Genomic DNA, 27988 nt, shown 5'->3' on the forward strand with positions numbered 1-27988 from the left:
CGCTTTTGGGTAAAGACAATCTTTGGCAGAGAAGGAGGTGGCCTAACAGCCTGGGGTGATCATCTGCTTTCATTTTAGGGACCAGGTTGAAGCTGTGCTTCACCCCCACCACTGCAGCCGGCTGGAGACAAACTTGTTCTGGTCTAGCAAGCGCTCGCTCTGCGTAACTGGGGAAGGGACTCAAGCTGTGGGACTGTTGCACTGTTTGCAATGGGAATAGCGTGACACGAGTTTTTAGACATTAAGCAATTGCATTTGGCGCTAGTGGATTGCTAGAGATAAAACCAACTTTTACCATAAGCAATCACTGAGCCGTAGCTGGCTAAGCCTATGGTTGTGCCTTTCTTCCTCCAAGCCAGCGTGCTCCCCCTTTCCTCCCCTAGTATTGCTATATGGTATGTTTACCTTCGGAAACTACTAAGGCAATTCTGAGCCAGGGGATTTGTTCTTGCTACTGTAGCTGGGGCTTATTGGTAGGTAGTTCCTGCATGAACACTGGCTTTCACCCATAGACTGACATCCCTAAGACTGCAGAGATTACTGAGGTCACCAGGCTGGTCCAAGAGCAACAAAGAGAAGCTTTCAGCATTGTCTGTGTGATAATTTCAAATCTTTTGCTGCGTAGATGCTGTCACTGGACTCGCACTCCCTTGCATGCATGCACAAACACGCACACACACGTGCTTTGGGCAGGCATCTGAAGAGGACAAGCTTTCTCATAGGGCTTGTATTGGGAGGGTTGTCAGCTGCAGAATATAGCAAAGAACGGAGGAATATATGCATTTCTTTGCGCAGGGCCTCTTGCACACAGCTTGTTTGGGATGCACATGGGGGAAGGTAGCTGCAGGATTGTACAGAAGATCATTTGTGATCCATTTTGGGATAAAAAGCACTGGAAAGTATAAAAGACTTCTGCATTGTGATAGCTGAACCTCACCTTTCACAGAAAGTCCAAGAACAGATTATTCTTAGTTCAGAAGCTTCTTCCTCCCCCACTGAGCTACTTTATCCAGTTTCTTCTCTAAAACTCTGTGAAAGAGCTGAGTTTGTCCTTACCCTTTCAGCATGGATGCTTGGACTTGCTTCCACACAGAAGCCAGATATAAAATCCACTCTTTTGCTCAAACCATTACCTATTTTGATATTTATTCATTTATCTGCAGCTTCCCTTGTTGTGCTGCATCTGATATCTGTATGGAAGTGATGTCTGACTGTTGCGCTCCGGCTATGATTCAGTCTTCCCATGTCTTGTTTACGCTTTGCTGAGTTGTGATCTTACCGATGCTGGACTGTGACCTCACTTAAGGAACCGTCTGGTTATTCAGTCTGTGCATCACTTGCCAAGTACTGCAGAGCAGCTCTTGCTGTAGAAGGCATATATATCTTGGTAGCGTCTGACCTTTTCAGTTTGCTGTTGAGAAGAGGGAGTCAAAAAGGCAAAAAGTAAAGCAAAGCAAACAAAACATGACACTGCTCTTGAAGTGCCAGAAGCAAAAGTCATTAGAGATAGCAATTTTTTTTCTATTTTTAATCCACTAACTTTCATTTTTCTTTGGAACTCATGGAAAGAGCAAGCTTCTGGATAATGAAAAGAGAGACTGAACTTCTGCTTAGACATAAATAATCTTGTTAATCAGCAATGCAGGGAAAGGAGACAGAAAACTATGTGACAATTGAGCTCAAATTTGGTCAAATCCCTCTTTGTTTGAGAGGTTTTGCCTGCTTTTGCAGAGAGCTGTCTCCAAAACAGAATCCAAAATAAGTTCAGTGTTATTAAAATAATTCATCTTTTAAACCTCAGCAGAATTTGTTTGGATTGCTAATTTCCTCAAGGCCTCGGGCCCCTGTATATGTTGAAGTAGATAAAATTCATGGGTTAGCACACGAGGTATCCAATTGCACAGTCTCTCGGGAGTGCGAAATCACTTTACAAGCATGCCTAATAGTCACAGTGCATAGAAGTGATTATTGGCAATTACGTAGTAAAAAATAAATGATCAAAGCAGATACTACACAGTGATGTGGGTGCTGAAAGAAAAGGAAAATGGATAAGAGAGGAGATACAGGTTCTACACCAGTTTTGGTATTTCTTTTCCGTTTGCGCCTGGATAAAGTCACATCAGCAGCTAGCAAAATTGCATTTCTTTCAGCAAACATTGTTACAGATAGCTCCTCGCAATTACCAGAGTGGAGGAGCCATACGTGCCTTTTGTCCAACTCTTCTCCAGCTTTCTGGGAGCCTTAGTAAAATGGAAATCTGTTCATTTTTAACCCCTACTGGTATACTTCAGACTGAGCTCCCAGGTCGGTTCCCTTGGTCCAAGGGCTGCTTGCCCTGCTTTCGTGAACTGATGGTCCCGGGGAAGAGGAGCAGGCTGCTCAAAGGACAGTGACCGCAAGCCTTCAGAGCTTGCGGTRTTGAATGTCCCTGTCCCTTGGACTGTGACAGTGGTGCGTACGGGCACAGCACATCCTGACTCCTGAAACAAAGCTACTGCAGTGGTGGTAGTTGTCATTTCTGCTTATACCCTCTAAACACTGGCTGTGGTTACACTCCTCCTCATCTACCTGATGTAAAGGTGAGGGGATAACTTACCAAGCCATACTTCATGCAAAAGATTGTATGTGTGTGTGTGTGTGTATTTCTGTGTCTGAATATGCAGCAAAAGCAAGAAGCAACCTGGGTTGCTTCTGACCTCCACAGTGTTCTGTGGAGTTTGTTTTTCATAATATTTGTAGGTGGAGAAAAGAAAGGAAAAGACTTCCTTGGTTACTAAATAATGCTCGTTTTTGTGCTGGAGTCCCCTGCAGTTCCAGCACTGGCTTTTCCTGGGTGCTCTGTCAGTACCCCTTAGCAGAGTTTTCTGTGCAAATAAATGCACCTTAATTGCTCCGTATGTCTTGCTTTTTGTGATCGAGAGATGGGCTGGGACTGTTCCCTCAAATCTGAATAGCAGTATATTTCGGGAGAAATTCTGTTTGGAAGATAAAATCCTGAAATGGATAAATGGATAGGTCTTTATTGGCATGTCATGTCTAAAATTAGCCTATTTTAGCCCAATAAAGTACAGGCAATAGCTCCTTATATACAACTGGCAAGAATCCTTTCTTCCTGTCCTCCACACGCCCTGTGCAATAGGGTGACTTGCTTATATACTGCAAGCGCGTGGGGGTGCTGGTGTCCCCAGGCTCCAGCTGCGAGGGTTCACAGGAGATGCTCAGGCTGAGCATGTCTCCGTTCTTGCCACCCTTGTCCCCTTTCCCCATCAACACGGACGTCTCACCCGAGTCCTGAGAGCATCCTGGTGGGTGCGTCCTCTCACGTGGGATGTAACATGCCTAAACTGAGAAAGTGAGCAAGGAATCCCATCTCTGTTACTCTTACTGTGCTCCAGCTATATTTCCTCGCAGGCTTGAAATTACCCATTAGTTTAAGATTTTTGCATGATCGATTTAGGCACACAGAGAAGAAGCTGACTTTTGCCCCCTTTTTATGGGACCTGCTTTGTTTGCAGGCTTAGCTAGAAACATCTRCAAGCGTTAGTGCAAGCAGAGCTGGTGAGTGCAGCGATGGCAGGGTTGTCTGGATGTTTTCTCTGTGCTGTTTTTAAAACAGCAAAAAATTGGTTCAGTTTGAACACAAAAGGTGCAGGAAGTGAGTTAAACCTACTTTTGTCAGCCAACCTGTCTGTTCTGGGCAATTCAGCCCCTCTGCCTCGTCTGTTAACTGGCTTTAATTGATGTCATCTTTTCGAGGCAAGTAAAGGCCATGGTCAAATTGTTTCCTTTTCTGCCTGTCCTCTGCCCTTCTGGGAGTAAAGGCTTCCCCAGTTGGATGGCTGAATAGGAGGAGGTTTTTTTCAAGCGTGCCTGCCTGTGGTATGTTGAGCTGAAGGTTTCTGTTTGCTGGGCATCTTCTTTCGCAGCCATTTTCCTAACCCAGAGGGCTCCTGCATTTATGCCCTGAAGCACCTGGGATAGAAAGTGGCTGCTCGTTCAGGTCAGGCATCACAGGTGGATTAGAGCTGGGACCATACAGAAAATCTTTCTTTTTTTTTTTTTCAAATATGGCTTCTGCTTTTTAGCATAGATTTATTTCCACCAGGTTTTATGGTTTTCTGCGTGATTTGAGACAAATTGAACATAGATCCAAAATCACCAGCTATAGCATCTTAGTCTGCAAAATGTTTCAAAACATGGAAATTTAGGGGCAGAAAGAGCTTTGTGCTTTATACAGAGAAGTTTTCCGTACAAATTTAGTCTGAGGTTTGGGAGAATTGCTGAATACCTGCATAGGCATATATGCAGAGCCCTCCCCTTTGCTCTCCTGGATGATCTGGAGGCTGCTTAGATGCATCCACAAGGACACAAAGTTTGCAACCTCTCTTAAATGCCCTAATACCCCKTTGGGGCCTGATGTTCATGCAGGTTGTCTATACGTAGCTGCAGATCGGTCTGTTGGCAGTGGACTTTCAGGTGTTTATGGACTACTTTCAAGGGGTCTGTGAAAGTAGCTAAAAAAAGCAACCTCTTATGTGCTCTGCAGCAATCTACAGATGTGAAATTTCTAAAAGCAATGGCATCTTCCCTGGAAAATTTCTTGTTTTGACAAATGCAAAAAGATTAAAAACTATTGTGTGTAGATTGTAGAGCAGATGCACATGTGACTTATTAAAGGAGTTTTCTGTGCTAACCAAACTCCGGGCACCTGTGTGTGTGTCTGATCTTGTAAGATTGGTCACATCTTGAAAACAACTGCTCAGGAAAAATCCTGTAGAACTTAATAGAAATCAACTGTTTTCAATTGTTTCTTAACATCCTTTATTTATTTTATTTTCACCTCTGAGGTGGAGCTGTGGCTCACAAGCAGCATGTTAACATACAAACTGCTTCTAATCCTTCTCACCAGGCAGTTTTGTTCCTCCACTGAAAATTTGAAGGTTTTTTTTTTTTTTTTTTGTGAAGGAGAGATTTGTAGAATGATCTGTGCTCTTAGCCCAGAATAATTCAGAATTAGTTTGTTTTATGTTGCATCCTTTTCAAAAAAACTTGGAACTGCAACAGCATGTGAGATCACCTGCTGGAGAACAAGCATCACCCGAAGGTTCACCGGATAGGCAAAGGTGTTTGAAAAACACCAGGTAAGCAGATCAAGCTCTTTCTCTCTTATTTAGTACCATTTTACAAACCTACGGAAGATGAGTGTTTTATGAGTGTTTTTTCAGGCATCTTGTGAGCTAAGTAATTGGTGCCTTTCTTGGTAATTGCAATTAGCATGAGTTGACCCTACCCTAAAGGCAAGGATGACTGAAACAAAAACATGGGTGAGGGAGTGGGAGGAACTGGCTGTTCGTCCTTCTCCTGCTGAAGTGTGGGATTGCACCTCTTGCGTTTAAGCTCTGCCTAATAATGGCTGTTTTCAGTTCTAATGGGAATGAGTTAATTGGCTCAGTCTCTTCACAATGCCCAGTTTTCTGCACACGCGATGGCTATTTTCAGATAACAATAGTCCTCCTTTTCTCTTCTTTTCTATTTCATGGGAACCATTTTACAAAATGCAATGCAAAAAGAAAAAAAGTTTCAATTCATGAAAATGCAAATTAGGGGCTGAGGGGAAAAAAAAACAGATGCTTTTGCTGTGGCTCTGGGAACTCCCCGTGTTTTCCTCCTCACTGTGTGAGGACGAGTGAAAACAAGTAGAAATGGAAAATGTGTCTTGGTAGTTTATTGTTGGGTAGCGTGAACGCAGGAAGGCTCTGCTGCCGCGCGTGGGGGCTCCCGGTGCTCGCCCTGGTGTCGCCTGCTGCAGAAGGGCGCCCGCCGCCCCGCTTCCCTCGAGTCCGCACACCCCATCCCGCCACGCGCCCCGTCCGTCCCCGCCACGCTATGACATCTCACGCGCCGCACTAGAAAAAACCTAAAAGGTCAGGAAATGGTGAGAACAACATTAGATTTTAATTTGCTTTGGCTTTCACTGTTTTTAATAATCCCTGATGCTGTTAGTAATACCGGAGTTATATTCCTCTGAAGGCTAAAACTAATAAACTTCCTTTTTTAAATTAATAATGCTTGTTCAGGGGGTTGAACCTCCTCCCAGGTGCTATTCCAAAAAGCAGCAGTCATTTAAACTCCAAGATTTTAGTTTGTAGGGAAAAAAAGAAAAAAAGACCTATTTGAAGCCTGTAAAAGTCAATATTTTCAGTGTGTACAAAAAATCCCCAACAACTTAAAGTAACACTTTAATCATTTTGAAAGAAACTTTGGGCCAGATTTTACAACAAGCCACATGCAAAAGTACTTATGCCGTTGTCTGAGCTGTGTGGAAAACGAACTGAAATTTCATGCAAAAACAGTGGTTCGTTGCTACACGTAACTGGTGGATGAGCTCGTCGGCTGGTGGCCTTGCAATACGGTGGATGCTGGAGCTGGCACGTTTATATGCTTCACAGCCGGGACTCACCAGGTGCCTCCTGCATGTAATAGATGTCGATACTTGAGAAGCAAAGAGGGGTTTTGGCATATTATGCCATTTGTTAAGGTTTCCTTCTGGAGGTTTCAAATACAGGAGCGTTGCAGCATTCCTGAGTCTGTCATCAGCTCAGCTCTGGACAGGCATTGCTCTTGTTGGGTTTTGTTGTTGTTGTCTTGCTCGCAGCTGAAGGCTCTTTGCTGGGCAGTAGGGAGCAGGCTTGACGATGGGGGATTTGCCCCTGAAGCTGTCCCAGGGGTAGTGTTTTTCTCCATTGAGACTGTTTAAGGCTGGGCAGAAGGAAATGTAGGGAGATGAGCTGCCCCTCCTACAATTATTGCCTGCAGGTTAAAACAATTCCATTAAAAAAAAAGATTTAAAGCCCTTTCTTCCAGCTGGTTGCATCTGTGTGGTCTGCTCCACTGGTGAATTATGGTTTTGAAAGGTCTTCCCGGCTCGCAAAGGGCTCGGGAGGATGTGCTGGAGAGGCTAATGCACCTGCTTCCCCTTCTGGAGACCTGTGCTAAAATTCAGCCTCAGCCACAGAGAGAGATGGGTTTAAGTGGCCTTGGTGCTTTCTGTGGTGGCTTCACCCATGCCACCRGGCAGGCTGGCACCGCTGGGAAGGTCTGACCCAGAGCAGCCCAGGACTCGCAGCCAGGGGAAATGAGGGGCTAGGTCAGCTCGCCGGGCAGTGCTTCACGTGCCAGAGTTGGAGCGTCAGGATGGGCGCGTTGGGCCGTTGTCCCGAGCACGGCGGTGGCAGCAGTGGCTGCATGTCGGGGCAGTAGAGCCCGAGTCAAGCAGGAAGACATGTACGTGGGCCAGGCGCGGAGCAAGATGTGCTCCACCACGTTCCCCATCGCAGAGCGCCCATTTTCTCCTGCTTTGTGTGAAAGAGGATGGCAGTGCTGAGCTGTGCCTTCTTGCAGGGCGTCCCCTGTCACCGCCAGTGCCACCCGCTGCCTGACATCGCTGGCGGAAGGACCCCGGCCATGCTGAGCTACGGGAGCAGGTTGGTCTGCTGTGGGGAGTTACTGCCTTCGCCCGTTTACTGAAAAACAAACAAACAAACAACAAAAAAGCCAACACGGAGGGCTGGAGTTGAAGTTTTGGCTTTAACCCAGTCTAATGGATATCCAGCTCTGGCCCAGAGACTCTGAGATTAGCAGATATTTGTTTTCCTCGGGGACTGGGGAAATCTCCAGATTGGCTTTTCCAAAAGCTGGTTTTTCCCCTGTCTTGTGACAGGGATTCATCCTTTAGACACATGTTAGCAAGAAGCAGATGATAAATTATTCTCCTCCTGAGATTTTTACTCCTTTTTTTTTTTCCTCTCTTTTTTTCTCCCCCTCTCGTTTCACACAATGGCACCAAGGCTTCCAAAGGGAGTTGATAGTTGGCTGTGGGCTCTCCAGCATGGACGGCTCTGCGAGGCAGAGTTAATGAGAGACAGCTGTTACCCGCAGCACTGGCAGCCTCACCTCTTTAGCATCAGATTAGAAATCATTAATAACAATCAGCAAGAAGCCATGGAGGAAGCTGGCGAGTTTCTGCCTTGCTCTCACCGGTGGCCGTGCGGGGCTCGGGGTAGGACGCAGTGCCCGGACGCCCGTCCTCCCCGGTGGCTGGGGTGGGCGAGCCGTGGCCAGCGGTGAGTCAGAATGACTCCTATGGGTGGGTTTGAGCAAACACGGCTCTTGCAGCTTTCGGGTATTGCAACGAAATAGCGTGAAGTGAGTGATCTTTTGGAAAAATGCAAACGAGGATGTGAGCGTGGAGCTCCTCACAGGGATGGTCTTGGCTCTGGATTTTGTTTTCTTACCGAGTGATCTGGATTTAAACAACACAACTGGCAGGCAAGTGAGCGTTCTCCCTCTGTTTCAGTTCTCTGTGCTTTTTGTATCAACCTCCCTCAGCTGGCCCAAGCTGAACAAAAGGAGTTTTATTAGTTTTGTTTTTCCCTTTTCACGTTGCTTGCTCTCGGGTGCAGAGGCTTGGAGGTTCCTCTGCAGTTGCCCCATTCATGTACAAAAGTCCTCGCCAGTTGGCAGGCAGGGAAGGTCTGCGAGCAAAGCAAGGGAAGCATGCAGCTCATTCGTTGCGTCCGGYTAACGTTTCTGCGTGTCTCCCCCTCTCCGGTGCCGTGTGGAAAGCCGTTTGCTCAGTGCGACTGAAAACGGGGGTAAGATTGATTTGATAAAATGGGGCGCAGTGGGACACCCAACAGACGGATTCAGTTTGCGAAACAGCCTCGTGTTTCTCGCACGCTCCTGTTCCGTGTAAGGCAGAACAGCTGCCTGCGAAGGGACTGGGGCTCCGAAGACAAGGGTCAAACGCAGGCTCTGACATAAACCTCACTTTGGTGGGTCACTGASACCAGTTTCTTAAAAGTATCCAGGTGCTGACCTCCCATAGAAATTTCTGGGCCTGAGGGTGTAATCCAAAGCCTTTGAAGTCGGTGTGAGTCTTTCCGCTAAGCGATGCAAGCACTGGGTCGTGTCCATGAACTGCGTGGCCTCCAGCTGCCCACGGAGAACGGCATCCACCACCCTTTCACCCCTGGCCAGGCTGCACTGGGGCAGTTTCTCCCTTCCTGCCCTTACAGTGACAGTGCGATGGGGCTTGGCGCCTGGGCACAACAGTCRTGTTTCTGCCCCAGGCTTGTTGATGACCAGATCCTGACCCTGAGGGTGCTGCAGCACTCGGAGCAGGTCAAGGAAAGAYTGCTGAGCTGATGCCTGTGCGATGCTGACGTAATCGATGAAGCTCAGCAAGCTTTCTCCAACTGCATGGGCTCGGTGCTTTGATTTAATCAGCTCCAGAGATCCCACAGCACCCCGTTGTATTTCTTGAGCTCCTAGAGGCATGGAGAATGGAGGGTTTCTTTCAACACCCCAGAAAAACCATGAAAACTGTCTCCAGAACATCTAGAGCATGCCTTGGCTTCTACACAAAATTACTGCCATTAAGGTGTGAAACGAAATCRAGAGTGTTTGCCGACATTCTGCCAGGAACCTCCCAGAGGAGAAATCACTGGGGCTGCTGAGGAGGCTTTGCGTGAGTTTGGGATGGATGAAACATTCTCCATCTCCCCAGCTCCTGTCCTTCAGGGCTGCACRTTTAGAGACAAGCCTGTCCGCAGTGATAACAGCTGCCAGTGGTATGATACCTTGCAATAGTCTGCCCTGCTCGTTGATCAGGGCCTTAACCATGAGTTSTCTTGACACTGATCAGTCGGCTTGACATATAGGCTGTCACAGCAGTAGCATTTATTATGGGGAGGTGAGGGGGTTCTACGGTGCTGTAGTTTTTGCTTTGGGCTGCAGAGAGGTTCCTTAGCTCTGTCTCCTTCCTGCTTTTGGGACAAAGAGCCGCTTCACTGCTGTATTGCCCTGGCTTCTACTTTCATCCCATTAATTTCTGGCGGAAAAAAAACAGCCAGCCCCAAAAAAGAACTAAACAGCAGGTGACCACGTGCTCAGCTGAGTGCAGCACCAAGGATTACATGTGCCAGCATTTCTTCTTTGCTGCTCCTGCCATCTGGAACAGTGTCTGCCTTTATCTCCTTATCTCCTTCCAGATCTCAGCTGAAAACATGCCTGTTCTTCCTTGCCTGCACCTCTTAATTTCTCTCTGCTTCTGCTACTATTTATGACTTAAGTCTGTTCCTGTAAGAACTCTCTGGTATACCCAGATGCCCTGTTTCTACAGAACTGGTGGCTAAATTGAAGCCAGTTTAGTATTCCCTCTTTGAAATGTGCATGCAGAGTCCCTCCAACTCTGCAGTGATGTTACTAAGGCTTTTACCCCCTTTTACCATTTTTTGTACTTTATTGTTTTGTGAAATGTATTGCTTTCACCCATGTTGCCCTGAACCCATAAGTGAGAGTCTGTTTTGGATGCAAGAACTGAGCACAGGATCTGAGTCCCCCATGAGGACATGTACYGCAGCAACTCCTTTGCATGCACCTGTACTTTTAAGTCCTCCTGATATGCCTGAAGGGAGGAAGGCACCATCCTACTCCCCTAGTATCCCGCTTCCCTATATAACCTATTCTTGGAAGCTCACTTTGCACCTTTCCGATAGCTAGCAGAGCCTGCGCAAATGAACTGGGCATCTGAGGGTTGGAGCCCTCACAGACARCACTGCAGATGAAAGGTGAAACCAGGGCACATGTGCACGCACGCACTCTCCCTCTCTCCTCCCCCCCCCCCCGAGGTCTAGAGGGGTTTGCTCCCGAAGGGTTATATTTCAGCATTTTCTTTGGTTTAGAACAACAAAATACTCAAGARTCACTCAACCTCAGCCATCCCTCATCGAGGGTTATTCAACTCATAGTTCCTGCATTAGTGCCATGTCTGGCATATCTCCTGAGCAAGTAGTGAGCCAAGGTCATTGCTGTCTTATATGGCTGTATACAGCACAGGGGTCACAATCATGTAAAGTATATGCATGCGTAGGAAGGGCAGTTCTCAGTGCATAAACGCTGTGTGCTGAAGCTTGAACCTCTTCCCCTCAGTCTGCAGGGAACACTTCATTCCCAGTAGATGAATGATTTGCTTGTAGTCAAATTAAGGACCAAGCTGGTCCTTAGGCTTTGCCTGCCCACTCAGCAGAGTTTTGCTTATGTCTCGCCAGAAGATGACTCAGTCTGGCTGTGACCAAGGGGCATCAGCATTTTTAAAGTGAGGCAGAGAGAGGAATTAGTCCTTCAGCAGATTGTTAGAAGATGATGTCCTGATTCAGTATCAGGCTTATGAAGTAGAGGAAACCACAGGCAGGGAGATTTGAATCTGGAGGGGAMCCATGGTGAGAAAGTGGGTAGAGCAGGACAGGCTATGCTAACACAACACCCAGGATAAGGCCTTGACTATGGTCCTGTAATACCTATGAGAGCTCTGGGAGCTACTAGACAGTTTTTCAGCTGGGTGGGACACAAATAGAGAAGCCAACAGGAACTGAACTAATGCATGGATCCCTGAAGACTTTTTTCAATTTCTATGAATCTGTCTTGAAACACAGTAATAGTTTCATTAATCTCTGTATTCTAGTAAAACTAATGAATTCTTCACTTTTACTGTGTAGTGTTAAGACTGATTTGGGGGTCTATAACAAACCTGAGGCACTGTATTTCCTAGGGACCGGAAAAGGAAGATCTGAAAGCATCCCCAGCCAGATGGCAATGGGATAAATAGGCCAGTGTAGGAGGTACAGATGCCGGGTGTTGGCCCAGGAGAGGAGGCTCCCAGTTGCAAGCCTCTTTCAGTATATGGGGAAGGAAAATGGGGACAGCAGCTGTCCAGAGCAGAGAGATTTCTGCAAGGCCCCACGAAAGACCCCAGCCCTGTGACACTCCCTCAAAGCTTAAAGGGCCTTGCAGGAAATCTGCTTTATGCAGCTGCCCATAGCAGTAGCTTCCAAGAACCCCCACCCTTTCTCCCACTCGTAATAGCTCGGGGTGCATAAAACAATCTCTCATTAACGATAAAACACCCAAACCTCAGCAGAATTACTAACAGATGGATAAACAAACCAAAATTTAAAACAACATTAAAAAAGCCCTTAAAAAGCAAAAGCAAAGCAGAGTCTTTCCCAACCCTTAGAAGGACAGTCCCCACTCCTCAGCCTTGGCATCTCTGTCAGAACCAGGTGGTGGGAAGATCTGCACATGCAGTTTGTTCTTCTTTTCTCTGCACAAGGCTGAACTACATTTCAAAGAGGTTGGGAACAATTTGCTGCAGAATTAGGCTTGGTCTAGCCTGGGAATGGAAGGATACCAGTGCTGGTTGCAAAGAGGTGTGATGACCATGCCAGCCCTTCTGAGCAGTCAGGAACCGGCTGCTGAGAGCACACATGAGAGGGAGGAAGGTTGGGACCAGCTCAGAAAACACCTAAGTRTGGGCACCGCAGGGGCAGCAGTGTTGTAGCTGTCATCTTCTGATACCTCCACCCCTGAGCCCTGGAGCGGGTGTGGATGAGCCCGGCAAGCATACAGGGAGTGAGAGAGGGAGTAGCAGGAGCATCACGGAAATGCAGGGCACTGTGGGGACCCGTATGGCTGTGCAGGGAGCTATGGGTCTGTATACAGGGTTTGGGGGAGGTGGACTGTGCAGGCTGAATGAGGAGCAGGGATGGAAGTTGATGATGCTGTTGGCTGGACTTTGCACTGGGATTCATTTTTTAAAGATGCAGTTTGTCTGTTGTAGCTTATAGGCAAAGTGGTATTTACTTTCAGGTCAGGCCAGTAGAGTACGCTCAGATTCTGCTTGCTTTGACTATTAGAGATGGGCAGAAGTCTTGTAAGAGATAGGAACAGGTCTGAAGTGTCACTTTACTCTTTGCCTCCAAGCACACCTAAAAAAACCATTAGAAAACAGTGAGTGGGAAGGGCTGCCTGCTCCCTACCTGTGGGGAAGCTGTATCCTGCTCTGCTTCGTCATTCCTGAGCAATGTCGTGGTTCCAATGCACACTGAAGCCTCTTCTCCAACCCTGTAATAATTATTTCTCTCTCTCTGTCCTTCCCTGGCTTTTATGTAAACAGTGCCTCTGTTCCTTAAAGTGTGCATCATCATTTCCTGCTGCTCTAATGGATGGAGATTTTGCCATGAGAGGATGTGGGTTTTGTTCCCATCATCAGTGGGAATTTCTGAAAAACAGCATTAAAATTAATGGCAGCTCCACATTAAACACAGCAGGGCTGCTCTTCCCAGGAGCGCTCAAGAACTCTGTGGCCTGCATCCAGCTGGGCAAGTGAGTTGTAATCACAGCTCCGTATTCAGAGCCACGGGGCATCCTGGCAAATCTGCTCCGTTCTTCCCTGCTAACAGCAGGCAAACGCCCTCCTGCGGTGTGGCTGGCGTCAAGGGCAGGTCAAGGGGGGCAATGGGGAAACTCTTCAGAGGACAGAACTGGGAAGGGATGAGCTAAAAAGAAAGACAAAAGAAAGGTAAAGGCGGGGAGGGGGCAGAACTGCTCCATACAAACTCACTCTCTCTTAACCTCCCTGTGATACTGTCCCCCAGGTCCTTGTGAGCCCCCTTGCTCTCCAAGCTCTGTGAGCTCTGCCGTCTCAACCCCCAGGTCATCCCTGCCATGGGTTAGCTAAGACATTTTCTAGGGGTTTGCCCAAAGCCCTGCAAAATCCCCTCGCAGCTGTACTGAGTGCACGAAGTGCCTGGCCAGGGTGGAGCATGCTGCCTTGCTCTCCCTTCTCCTGAGGACCTCTGCGCGGGGGGCTGACACTGGGCTCTTGCTGGCTGAGCAGCCCTCTCCCTGCATGGATTCGCAGTGAATGCTACATATGCACCATGAAGAACACAGCTTTTTCAACCCGCACGTGGCATTAGCTCCTCCAAAAGCACCAAATCTGCACCCTCACCCTTGGCAGAGCCCATGCAACCTTCTTGTGCCCTGCAGTGCTGGCAGCAGACACCGAACCTCAGTCTTCGTTTACTGCTGGACCCTAGCTGCCTTAGTGCCATCTAATAATACTCAGGACTAATTCCAGTGTCTCCCCATTTTCTAATCTGACAGGGCATAGTTAGCCTTGCCTGCCCAAAGACTTAGTGATTACACCATCTCTTTGCAAGATCAAGGGAGGAGACCACTGGTTCTTCAGGGGTCCTTGTGCCCAAGCCACAGGCCTCCCCGCCCTGTGTGACTGCAGGCACTTTTGCTTCTGGGAGGAATCGCCTCTTTGTAAGGAGGGCTGGGATTTTCCATGGAGCCCAAGGCATTTGTGCACTTAATTCCCATTGCAGCTCATGAGTGTTTGGTCCCTTCAGGTCTTTGGAAAACTGATGCTAAAATCTACCAGCTGAAGCCTCCATGAGCAGAATGCTTGTGCCACTTGAAATGCAGCTGCTGTACCATGGGGACAGGCATGTTAGGAAACCCCTTCAGAGTGAACTGATGTCTTGGATCAGTTCTCCACATGTTCAGTTAATTGCAGGGAAACRTAAAGAGTTTCTCCATTAAGCAGGGAGCAGCTCTCCTGCTGGAAGGACAGGATGACTGGATTTGGAAGCTGAATTCAGTCTAAAGCAGAGGCACATTGGTGCTGCTGGGCTACACATGCCAAATCTCCAGATGCCTTGCAGCTCTCGGTGCTGGCAGGGAGTGCGGGCCATGTCGATGCACCTGCTATTGGGATAAACCAGGCCCCGGGCTCCTGCACTGCTCATTTGGCTGTGTTCGCTGGCTCTTCCTCTGCGTGCAATTATGTGCCTGGAAAATTTTCCCAAGGGATTTTTTACAACTGGAGCAGCCTTCTTGGTTGTTTCCCTGTGAATTGGTTTCACCACCTCCTCGGACCTGTTTTGCGCATAGCTGACTGGACTGCGCTGTGGCTTGGCCTCTGCAGAGTCTGTCTGGCCATTTGATCTCTGTGTAATGGGTCACTGCTGGAGCACAGTCTGTGCTGAGTATGTCAGCTCGAGGGGACCATAAAGAAGGAAATAAGAGTTTAAGCAAACAAAATCTGGAAGCTTCGATAGAGTAAGGTCATGGAGACATTCTCTCCATGGCAGGAGACACTGTTTTTTGAGCTGGGGCTGCTTTGCCTGGCTGGAGAACTCTGGCACATCACAGAATTTGCAATGGACTCCTTTGCTGAGCTGGGTGTTGAGCATGTGCATGCTGAAGGAATCAGCTTAGACTCAGGGTGAACCAAGAAGAGGTATTTGACGTAACCGCAGTTGTTACCAATGCACAGCGCTGGGGAGTGCTTCAAACATCTCTTATCTTTATAGGCCAGTGTTTGCTTCCTCTCTGCTCAGCATCCAGCCTGAGCAGGACACAGGAGGACAGAGTGTTTTCTAGAGAAACTGGCCTAGTCTACAAAACCAGGATCTCCAGCTCAGGCAGGGAATTGGTTTTGATTCACTTGCTATCACTGGAGCTGCTGCAATGCTTCTTCCACAGATGGGGGGATTTCAGCTCCGTCTGAATCCTGGATCGCATTGTCTTCCCCTGGCTGAGGGACGTAGCTGAGCCTTACGACGCCCAGGATGGGATTTGGTTGTATCACTCGCTGCTCAGCTTGGCACTGATTCTGGCAGCCCAGAAGTCCCCTCTGGCCTTTCTGTTCCCAGTGGGCCTGAGGCTGTAGGACCTGCTCCATGATCCCTGTGGCACTTCCCCACCTTGAGCAGCAGAAGCCGGAGGCAGAGCTCAGGCGGGGATTGCCGCAGGGTGACGGCAGAGGGGTTACTGTACAGATGTGCACAGGCCAGGCCGTGCAAGGTGAGATGTGTCCGTTCATGCATGACGGGATGTTGTATGGCAGAGGATCCAATCCAGAGCAACCGAACAGGCCAAAAATTGCACTGAGTACAATTCCTCCACCTGCAAAACGGGGCAAATGGGATTTCATCTCCTTCCTAAACCACTGCGAGACTGGCCGGCACGCAGCGCTACTGCGAGCAAACCCGTGCTGTTAACGTTTAGCGTGTCCAAATATTATTTCATCGCTGTGCTGCAGCCCAGCTGGCGTGGGAGCCAACAGAAACGTGGTGGTGGGAGAGCCGCAGYGGYGCGGGGAGGGCTCCGGCGGGGCAGCCTGGCACGGGGACGAGCACATGGTCCGCCCTGAAGGTCTGCACTCAGTGTGTATGGCTTGGTCCTGCTGCAAGGGTCTTCCGCAAGCGCCGGCGAGTTGAACAGTCTTAGCGCACCGTATGTGGAGGGACAAACTGGAGACATTTGCTCATCTCATGCACTTCTCCCGCCGAATGCGCCAGCTCAAACAAGCCAAGTCCTCCTGGGTCTCCTGGTCTTTTAAATTTGTCTTCTTGCTCGCTGACCAAGTTGATTTCTGTCAGGGAAGATAAATGTTGTCTACAAACATAAGATAAGAGTGATGAAATCTGTCCTTTTCTGAGGGCTTTGCAGAGGTTTGGGGGGTGCAGATGGAAAGTCGGGACCGTTTGGCAAGCCTGGACTTGCCAAGAACACAGAGACCAAAGGGAACAAGTCCTGGACTTGAGGACTGAGCATTACTGGACTGAGCTGGTCAGGAAAAAGGCATGTGGGACCCCTTGCTTCTAGGTCATTTGTTATTTTCATCTCACCTGGTCATGGTTGAGTGATGTTTCTGTGCGAGTGGCTACACAGGCTGTGCCTACACGTTTGAATGATAAATGCATGGGTTTGGCCTGCAAAGGTTTTTCTCGGGCTTATGGGGAACTTTGTGTGCTGGCTCCTACCCAGTTCAGGCAGGGCTCGTGTCCATCTCACAAAACCACACCGAAACAGTCGGCATTAATCAGCATCCTCACCCAAAGCCTCGGCAAAGAGGCCAGGGAACGTGTGTGCAGAGAAGTTGGACCCCAGGACTCATCTGCGGTGGGGCCTCCCCCAGAACAGGGAGCCGTGGAGAGATGGGCTCGAGCAGCTAAAGAACCTGAACTTCTCCAGACTATGGACAGATACTGCCAGTGCTAGGATTTTGCTGCACAGGGGAACATACCTGCTTTTGCCCATGCTGCATCTTGTGTGAAGACAGGGACCTTTGATCTCCAGAGCTGTGAGGATGCGGGAGGAGATTCACCATGGTGGCTTAGAGAGCCGTTGTCCCTCCGTTAGCTCTTGCACATCAGGAACGTGCCCTGTGTCACCTGAGGCGGCAGCTGGGACAGCTTTGAACCCTAATTGTGGCTGCATCTGGTCTGGATGCACCCTGTCCACCAGCACTAAATTCACTTCAAACTGTTTAAGAGCACAGCTTGGAAAAATGGGCTCTGGAGCCGGCCTGCCTGGACGCRCCATGGCACAACTCTGTTTAGGACATCATGATTCAGGGTCCTGGTTCCAAAACCCAGCAGGGAGTTAGGGATGTGCTTAGCTAACTTGCTTTCTCTCCATGAAAGAAACAACCTGTGCAACATGTAGGAGGAAATACAGGAGGGAGGGAGATACGTGTTTAAGGAGAACGGTGAGTACAGCATCCGTATATCCTTCTGGCCCCACTTATACCCAAYAAGCGCCCAGCTGCAGTGAAGAACGACCTTATTCCCCGCAGTGGAACCGAGCGGAGGGGTGTGAAACATGAGATTTCCTGATAAGCGTTGTGAAATGCTGTGTGGCAGCTCCACTGGGTTCTTTAAAAGCATATCTTTTTATTTATCTCCTGCAAAGTTTCTGAAAGATGCTGTTTGAAGGCTCTGCTTTTTTATGTATTATGCAGGAATTTGGCTACAGGAAGTCTTAGTTCTTTCACATACTTTGTATCAAAATCCCTTTATAGACCAAATAATTACTTTCTGCAGTAAAAAGACTATGCAAGCAGGCAATCACACTGACCCTTCCATGCTTGGAGAGACAGATTCCTCCAACCTGTTCACGCAGCTGAAATCAACTGAAAAAACAGCTCTTTGAGGGCTCTGTGAGTGTGTCACCATCCCACCCAGTGGTGCTGTAGGGAGTGAGGGAAGGGGACAGGGAGTCCCTTGGCTTAGGCATGGTACACGTGTGCGTGAGTAGGGATGTGCGCGCTTGGGTGTTGCAGCTTGGGGAGATAATGTGCCCCATGCGGACAACCACGAGCTGCAGGAACCACCCTCACTGCTGTAACCGCAGTGGGAAAAGGCGAGAGGGCAAGGGCAATTAGTTCTCGGAGCCGGTAGAAGATAACTGTACTGTTTTAATTTCGATCTCGCATTAAAAGGAAAAAGAAATGTTCCTGTTGCGGCAGCTTGTTCACAGTTCTGTGTTGTCCCGTACCCATCAGGTTCTGCACACAGGCCAGCAGGGAACCAGATGTCTCTGGGAATGAAATCCCAGAGCAGCTCGGCCTCTTGGAGGGATTGCAGATCCAAGTTGGCCTCGTTGCCTGGGCCTGGGCCTGCGGAGTCACTTCGGCTGGGTGAAAGGGGTGGCAGGTCAGAGCGTTGCTCTGCAGGCTGAAAAAATCTGCACGAGCTGCAGGAGAGGGCAGGTTTCCTGACTTTCTGCTGTCGGCATGGAGAGCTTAGCTCTCCCAGCTTCGGGCTCTGGGAGGCTGTGTGTTGCAGGGCCACCTTCCAATAGGAGAGTGGGAAGTTGCTTTTTCCAAGGGAGTAGGCGGAAATAAAACACATTGTGATGACTGTTAACTGGCAAAGAATGCACCACGCGCATCTCTCTGCGGCAGGGTTGCTGCAATTTCCCTCGCTTGCGTTCCTCGGGAGACACGCAACGTGCGTGCGTGGAGCAGCGTTTCCAAAGTGCCAGGCTGGAGCAGGCCGGTCAGCGCCGTATCTTGCAGCCTCCGTGAGACTTTGCGAGTGGGAGTGTGACATCCGGCCCTTGCTGCTCTTCCATCCTTTGCCCGTTCCCACAAGGGCACCTGCCCAACGGCGTGGCTGTGTGTGTAACCTGAGAGGCCAGAGGAAGCTGCTTGCCCGGCCGGCTTTGATGTGCCAGTGGTCTGCTCTGCAGAACCGAGCACGTCTCCCCCCTGCAGGTCGCCTGCCCCTTTTCAACTCTGAGCCTTCCTTGCGAGGATTTTGATAGCAAAACCACAGAAGCATTATCCAGTACCAGAAGAAGTCTTCACGTCCCTCAGAATTGACTGGCAATTAACTATTTCCACCCTTAAATTCTATGACGCTTAACAGCTGATTGCAAGCGGTTAAGTCACCGCGGGCTCACCGGCTCCYGCCTGGCCGCTGGGTCGCAGTAACGCACCGGTTGCACGATGCTGCCCTGCATTTCCTTCCATTCGCAGTGGGTCGAGAGGATGTGTCCAGCCCCTCACCACGGCTTGGCTGATGGATGAGACCTGATGAAATCATCGTCCCCAGGCGCCTGTAATCATCTGTGCATGTCCTGAGACAGATTGCAGAAACCATCGAATGGAGCTGCCACTCTGTTTCCATTAGAGACAAAAGGCTTAAGGCTCCCTAAGGACTCACTTTATATTTTATTTTGCTAACAGTACAATATTTATCCCCTTGGCCACTATTGTAATTATCTAGACCTGCAATAGAGGACCAGGTTCAGCTTTGCTCGAGCCGTCGGTGCTCTTGGCGYGCCGGGGCTCTCGGTGCACGCCGCTGTCTGCGGCCTTCCATCGAGGGCCAACATGTGCTCGGCAGATCCGCAGCCTCACCCGCACAAAGTGCGTCGTGACCTCAGTTAAGAAAACACTTGCCATAATCGCCTCCAGATCTGCCGCTGTCTTTGATCAGTTTACATATCGGTTTATCTTATGATATAAATATGTAAAACATCCATTTGTTTTCGTGCAGGATGCAAATAAATCATTGCGTAAGTTTATACATGAGCAAGGGGGGGCGGGGGGGGAGGAGTGGTGACGGGTTCATAACTCATAAGTCTCCACCTCTTTGAAGGTCATTACTTCACGAACGTTGCTGGTTCCCTTTGCAGCGAGTCCCTATTTTGCATTATTCGAATGCTCTGTGTCACCCCGGCGGAGCGGCAGCGACGGCGGTGGGTCCTGCGCCGCCGTGGCAGGGAGCGCGTTTCCCGCAGAGCCGCAGTGGGCTGCACTGGTGCAACGTGTGCGCGTCGCCCCTGCCCTCTTGTGACCTGCCGTCCTGAGCCCACGCGGTGGAGACCGGTGTTTATTTCCCAGCGCTGCCGCAGGCCTGCCGGCTCACCCCTTGGGCACGTCCTGCCCCTTCCCACCCCTGCTCCGCTTTACTTGCAAGCTGTCCTGGCTCAGTGCGTTTTCCTGGGCTGCGTTTGGGTTGTACCCAGCCGAATGGCCCCCGATCTCAGCGCAAGTCTAGTGACAGTCTGCGCCATTGGCTGCTCCCGTGGCGTCCGCGTATATGCGCCAGGAATAATTAGACTAGATTGCAGAACTGCAAAGGCTTCTCGTTATTCCTTCAACCCTATGGCTGCTTTCTGGTGTTTCCCTGCAGAATATGCTGGTCCCAGACCTAGTCTTGGCCTCTGCCATGCTCCGATCCTGGTGCGTTGTAGCCCTCCGTCAGCGCAACGCTGCGGCAACTCGCTGCCGCTGGGGCTTGGAGGGCCTTGGCCGGAGGTGACTCGGCAGCGCGGACCTGCTTCCCGCGAGCCTGCCGCATGTGATGCTGCTCTGCAGCTGGAGGATACAGTTAAGCCCCTCAGAGTGGAACAATTCCCACATGTTGTCAGATCAGCTTTCCAGCAGGGAAATTGTTTAAAACATTGTTAGTGATAGGGTGTTACAGAAATTAAGCTGTTTCATCAGAAGCTTGTCCAAAGCTTGGTTTCTCCTTTTTTTCAGCCTTTATGTAACTAAGTCGCCTTTKGCCACTTGAATCAAGCCCTATTTTGATCCATTTGCTGATGGTTATTTGGTGCGAAATAGGAATTTGGGCTTTCTCCTTCTTGGATTCTTACATGCTTCGTTTCTCAGCTCGTTCCCTTCCCAGGCATAAACACAGCCCGTGTTTAACGTGTTGGAGGATTGAAACTCCTGCCAAGCAATCCTGTAGAAAATATAAAGGCACACAATAATTGATGATTGGGGACTCTCGTCTGCTGAGCCATAAAATAGGGAAATAAACATTCACTTTTCTTTTGCATCTGATGAAGAGCTAGAGTCTCCTACCCRTTGTGTTCTCTAAAGACGTTAGCACTTTCCCAGGAGAGAAGGGATTTTGTACCGTTTTTCTGTCTGAATTCCTACATCTGCCATATATTCCAGCTTCCTTAAGGCCTTATATTATTCCTTGTTGTTATAGGATTTTCCATTTTCTCTTCTAAATCTTGTGCTGGCTGACGGAGCCCACCCAGAAGGTGGCTGCATTTTGGGGCAAAGCAATGCCAGTATTCATATCTTTTGTAAGTAATAGAGCAATTTCAATGAAGAACTTCAGTACGTAATAATATTAATCAGTATTTTACTGCTGTCACTCCTGGTTGCAGATGTCCTGTAAAAGAGAGTATAGGGAGCAATCTGAAGATAAGATATGGTGCATAAAATAGTGCAACATGATTAATGAACCTTTTGTCCTGGTGAGTGAGATAAAATATCTCGTGCTACTGCTCCATGCTAACAGCATTTATATCACGTTTTAAATATTTTTTCTTATTTCAAAGGTATTTCACTATCTCTCTCTTTTCAAGGGCAGATGAGAAAGGGTTGATGCAAACACTGAAATTTGAAATCTTTCCCAGCTTAATTTTATTCTTAGATCATGGAGATTCTTTCTTTGCTGCTTGTTTGTTTGTTCCGTTTTCTCACCTTTGCAGACTCTGGAGCAGGAAGAAACCCACATCAATTCCTGACCCCCCTCCTCCACCTYGGCAAACCTCCCGCATCTCAAGCGATGCGTCTTATCTCTGTGCTGCCACTGCTGACGGCTCGGCTCAGCGGCCGCCTCCCGAGGCCGCGTGCRGCACGGGAGAGGGGGGACCTCGCCCCGAGTTTGTCGTGCTGCAGAGCGGGTCCGAGCTGAAAAGCAGAGGGGCACGAGGCGCAGCAGCCAGGGCCTCTGCGTCATCTCCCCGTACCAGTCAAACTGGGTGGGGAAGTGGGAGAAGGCGCTGGGCTGTGGCGGGTGGGGAGACGGAGGACAGAGCTTTGGGATAGGCACGGGCTGAGCCTGGTGGAGCCCCCTGGGCAGGTGACTGAAGACGGCTCCTTTCCTCCTCCTCTCGCTCAGCCTTCTCTTGTCGTTCTTCCCTTTCAATTCTACCACCGCTCATCCAAGGGAAACCTTGCAGAGTGTGAGGCATTTCYGGCAGGTGTTGGGTTTGCTTCTACCTCGACAAGAAATCCCCGGGAGAGATCCCTGGAGCAGATACAGGGCTGTGAGGCTCAGGGCACTGCTTAGGAGCCAGGAGAGAGCCCAGGTCCTGGCCGCAGGAGCTGGGCACTGCCTTGCCTTCACTGGTGGAGGTGGGGGCTCTGCAGGTGAGTGGAAATGAGGACAAACTGGACAGGGACATGTGACGGTTAGTGGGCAGCATCCTCCCTGGGATTGGCATCCCCACCTCCAGTGGCAGAAGGAGGGATGAAGCTTTCTGGGAGCCAGTTTCCCATTTCTTCATGGTGCTCCAGAGGCAGGTATTTATTTATAAACCTGGGTTATATTTATGCTGTCTGCAGAGAGTRCCTGTGTTGCCTCAGCCTTGGGAAGGGACGTCCCGGCCAGCCTCTCACCGTGCAGCAAGGCTGGAAGTTGCCTGCGCAGGGGCCTGGGCCGGCCTGACTGCTGTTGCCAGTTGCGAACTGTGGTGTTAGAAAAATCTGATGACACCAGCATTTGCTTCCTTCCTTAAAGACTGGCTTGCACCGTGTCCAAAATGAAATTAAATATGGTGCTGCAATGGCACTGTTTGACCTTTCCCATTTTCTGGGTATTGAGGTTTATTTGAATTTCTACCCTCCACCTCCTTTTTTTGGCTGTTGTCACAGCGAGCTGACAGATATGTGCTCTGCATACAAATCCATCCCATCTCAGATGCAGGCTGCTGCCTTTGAACCGAACATTAGGCCTAGGAGTAATGGTAGTTTGACTTCACATCTGTTCCTGCTCTTGCTCCAGATGAGTGTCTTGAGGATGGTGGCATCTCGCACGTACGCCTTGGAGTGTGGTGCTGGGAGCTGCAGAAATGGCAGCTTTTGCTGCCTTTCCTTGTGCTCAGCCTGGAGCAGTGTCTGATCCCTCTCTTGGCCAGCTGCTCATTCATCCCAGGTAATTCCTTAGCAGCTGATCCCACAGTGCATCCCTCTTCTCTTTGTGGAGCTGGTAGGCTYTRGAAACTACACAGAGCTCACTGTGAAGAAGACRCGACCTTCTGAAAACAGGCCTTTATTCTTATTCTTACAACTACTTATGGGCAATATGTGGGTGAGCAACCATAAAGCTCAGATGTGTAGCCAACCTTTTACTGCTCCCCTTTTCCTCCCTAGCAGAGGCAGTTGAGATCTGGACCCTGCAAACCCTCTTGGGAAGCCTAGCGGGGTGGGCAGCCAGTGGGCAACTAACCCAGTGCTGCAGACTTGAGTCCCTGCGAGGTATTCCAGGTCTTTCAAGATGAAATTCTTTGCTTCAGCCTGAATTTAAAAAGCATGTCACAAGTGCAGAGGACTGATGTCAAGCCTTGGCACAAAGTCTCATTTTGATTGCCATTTGGGCAGCAGGTTTTGTGCAACGGTATGACCTCTCAGAGTTTTCACAGTTTTGCAGGGTATCTAATCACCTTGGTCACCACCGAAAGGAGTGAGTGATGCCTGTTCTGGAGGGGCAGGGGGATATTTCATTTCCTGCTATTTGCTTTTTCTTATAGAAGAGATGGAAGTCTTCCAAGACTCTTATCTRTCAGCAATTAGCACAAATCTGTGGTGTTCTCCTTGCAAGATGAAGTTATGCAAATATCAGAGACAAAAATGTTGCAGTATATTTCCTGTGTCTGAAGCATTTTCTCCAAACCATGCCATGCTGTAGAGCATGCTGTATTCTTTAACTGTGTCCACTGATTTTCCTAATAGATGATCAGACCTAACTGGTTGACTGTAAATGCCCTTTCCTTTAGTTTTGCCAGATTTTCCAAAGTCATATAAGCCTCCAAGTATTTAAGCAGTTAGCTTAGTTTCTTCTCTGTAAGGCTAAGAATGAAGCTGGGACAATTTATAGCAACATTTCCTGCTGGGGAGAGTTGCAGTAGTTTTACACCCATTTAATACTTCTAGGACTTCAGGGAGTTTGCTCCCAATTTATACCAGGCTATGTGAGGTCACAGTTGGGCCACCAAAGGAAGATAAATATCTTTAAGAAAGTTTTCTGCATGCTTTGATGAAAGGAATGAAATGGCTAAAAATAAATCTAAGCTGGAAAAAATAAGACTATTTTTGGAGAGGTGGGGAGGGCACGAGAAAGCCGAGGACAAAGTCATTGTCTGCCAGCAGCGGAAAGCAAGGTGCAGCGACCGGCCGTGATGTTTGTGGCAAACAAATGCTAATTTGAAGCCCAAATGGAAAGAAGGAATTTGCTGGTTCTCCGAGTTTGTGAAGTAGGTGCATTTGCCGATTCCCAGCGTTTCTGGCTGGAAGTTGCCCGTTGCTGATCCTTGCCTGGGGCTGCACTCCTCTTGCTGATCTCAGATGTGCTGTGCCTGGGGATTTGCCTGGCGCGTGCATAGCTGATTTTGGATCCAGACAGGCAGCCGTCACTGCGCTTTAGGGTACCTGTCAGCAGCCTCCTGCAGGCAGCTGGCCCCAGCCGCTCTCCTGGCATCACTCGCCATCAAGCGGTGGAGGCTGGATGGCAAATCCTGGTTTTAAGTGGCTAATTAGAGCACACTGATTTATAGCCTGCATTGCTCACACAGAAACCTCGACAGGGAAACAATCCTTAGGCAGTGCCTGACTCTGCCTCCATTTCCCCAAACTGCAAGCTATGGCTGTGAACATTGCAAAAATACCGCCTCCGTGGGCAAAAGTGGAATGGAGAAGGAAGTCCTGTCTAAGAGTTAAAATGTTGGGTTGGATGTTAGTATTGAAGTGTCTCCTCATAAAAGGCACAATCTTAAAAAAACAAAAAACCTTGAAAACTAATGCAGCACAAAAGAGATGAGAGAGATGCAGGCAAACAGATTTCTTAGACTGGGATGCATTAAGGGTAACCTGGTAATTCATACTGTAGTTTGTAGAAAAGCTCACTGCACTACAAAATCTGCTGCAAGAATGCAAAGCTGCCATCTGTTTCAAAGGAGAAATGGCGGGGGACCCTGTTTGCTATCTCTGAGCAGAGAAAAGGAGGACAAGATGCAGCACTGATTCCTGAAACTGTCATTGGAAAGTGTCTAAGAGGGTGAGGAACACTGATGCGACTAACTTGCTGCAATCTGTGCTCCCAGATCCCGCAAGGGTTTTGGAATATCTGCTTTCCACAAAGACTGAGCCTGAAATTGTTGGGGAATTCAATTAATCCTTGTGCAGATAGCTGCTTCTAAGTATTTACACAGTACACCTATCTCCGTGGTATGTAAACACTCGGCAGGGGTTAGCAGCGTGATTACAGCTGAGCTGCCAAGGGCAGTCATTCCTTCCTTTATTTTCCTATAGGTTGAGTCCAGGCTGTTGAATCTGAGCCCACTTTCTGCAAGATTTCATTTGAAATTCAGAGTACGGTCCTGGTCTGCATAATCGGATAGGTGTGGGACAAAACTGCAGGAGCAGAACCTGTGGAAATGTGACAGAAAAACTGATATTTGAAATATATGTTTTTAAATTTACTGCTGGGCAGTGTTCTGTGCTGAGAATTAATTTTTATTTTAGCTGATTTATAACCCTATGAAAATGGGCTTCAGTCTTGGAAAAAAATGCATACACTGCAAATACCAGAGGTGTGCTATCCAGTTTCCATACAGCCCTCCAGCATTCATATAGAGCATATTTGTAGGGGTGTCACAGCTGGCTTTCTGTTGGCCATATTTTGCTGAAGAACTAGGAATCTTGGCAATTATGAATTTTGTTGCTCTTCCAAAAGTAGAATCGACACCGTTACTATATGGTGAAAGGTTTCTCCATAGGAACTACATCTCGTAAGTTAGTCGGTAAATGCAAGATTGGAGAAGAGTTGTCATTCTCTGCCTTCCAGAAACAGTATTCTCCTGTGTGATTACTCAGGRTCCTTATTCTGCATTTTCTGTGTGTCCACAAAATTGTTGAAGTCAACAAGGAGTACAAGTTTCAGGAAGAGCACAATTTAACAGAGGTGGTCAAGAAAGAAAGCAGATCACCTTGTTGCAAGGAAACTTTGAGAGGAGATGTCTTGTAAGAGGATTAAGTGTTCAAGCAAGACTGGGCCATCGTCCTGCAGACATGCCCCCGGGGAGGTATTTGTGTTGACTGGCTCACCTCTGCGTTACGGAAAAGTTAATTTCAAAAGTAATAGCTCCAGCTGCAATGGCTGTCTCTTCTGAACAAGGCCATGTGATTCCCATAAGCCATCCTGGTTCTGATGTGGTTTGGTGATTTGACTAATAATCGTCTTTATTTTCAACGTGCTGAGGGACCAGTAGCAGTGGGTGCTACGTGATGGCAGGCCCTGTACCCCATGGAGGGTCCAGTCGAAGGCAAGGCAGGTGCAGTGGGGGAGAGAGGGACTGGCGAACACAGCAAAGGGTTTGATGGCAGCAAGATGTTGCCTTAGGAAGAACTAAGAAATGGACAAAAACGTGATAGGAAGGGAAGAAAGCAAGGGAGGGCTATGAAAGAGGCAGGTGTGGAAGTGAACAGACTCCCAAGGAGAGGAAAGAAATGGATCAGGAACACACGCTGGGCAGAGAAAGACCAGTCAGAGCTGTAGTGAGTTCTCTGAACCACGTTGCTGTGTCCGGCTGCTACTACCCAAATGTGAGACCTACTTCCACCCAGCAATTTGCTTCTCCTGCAAAGTCACAAGAGATGGTTGTTTGTGAAGGCACTGCTTGGATTTCAGTTACCCAAGAAGTGAAGAGAAGCTTTGAGAAGCCACCCAGACTCAAGTCTGGGACAGGATTAAGGAAGGTACATTAGGTAACTTCCATCCTCTGCTGTCATGGCCTGAGCTTCAGTGTTGCAGCCATGCTAGGACAGCTTGTGATGCTCACCAGTTTGCATGGACAATATTCACCAGAACAGAGAATATGGGCAGCTGTTTTTATACTTAATGGATCCTGAGAGAAGATGGAGAAGCATAGGTGGCAGAAGGCAGAGGAGGAACATGCTTATTCCCCACGCAGYAGTTTGGCAGAGAAAGGACATGGTTCAGCTGCAGAGGAAGTGCACTTAGAGCTGCTAATCGTAAAGGGTTTTACAACTGATAAGTAGTGAAGCTGCTCGTTGCCCTTGGGGTGGAGCACGTTTGCACCGAGGTGCGGGGTGGACATGCACAGTAAGAGCTGATGAAGGGACTGCAGAAAGCAGTTTTATAGCATGAGACTGTCTTCCATCTGCAGAATAAATCCAGGCAGTTTCACGAGCTAACGGTTCAAGAGATGGTTAACAATGCAGAAAGGCAGTGGCTGGATCGCAGTCTTCCAGCACTAACCATCGACAATAGGAAATGCTTCAGATACAGCTCTCTTCACTCACAGCTCAGTAGTCCTTTTTCTTTTTTTTTTTTCTGTTTTGGAACATCCCCTCCGCTCCATGAAACTGGAAAATTTCAGTGGCCTGGCTCTGTGGGAGATGCCGTTTGCAGGCCCCGTCTCCTCTGCRGGCTGGATTCAGCAGTGAGGCTGCGACTGCCGTGAGGGGCCAGCATGGCCCTTCTTGGTAAGGGGAGCCAGAGCRTGGCTTGAAGGAGCCCAAGTCCGTGGTGTACGATGGGAAAACTGATGTGTAAAATGGAGATAAGGGGCAGCGGGATGCTAGCTTCCCTGAGTTGCCATGGGGTCATGTACAAGAACAATTTGGTTTTCAAGTGAAATATTTGAGATTGGGCTGAGGACAAAAAACAAAATTAAAGAACCCACCTAGGCCAGGTTTCCAGACAATTTTTTTTAATAATGACATTCTAATGATTTAATTTTTCATCTATTAAGAACTTAATTTTCCATCAAGAAACAAGTCGGGTATAATTTT

Source organism: Apteryx rowi, unplaced genomic scaffold, assembly GCF_003343035.1.
Source record: "Apteryx rowi isolate R43461 unplaced genomic scaffold, aptRow1 scaffold_94, whole genome shotgun sequence".
NCBI lineage: Eukaryota > Metazoa > Chordata > Aves > Apterygiformes > Apterygidae > Apteryx > Apteryx rowi.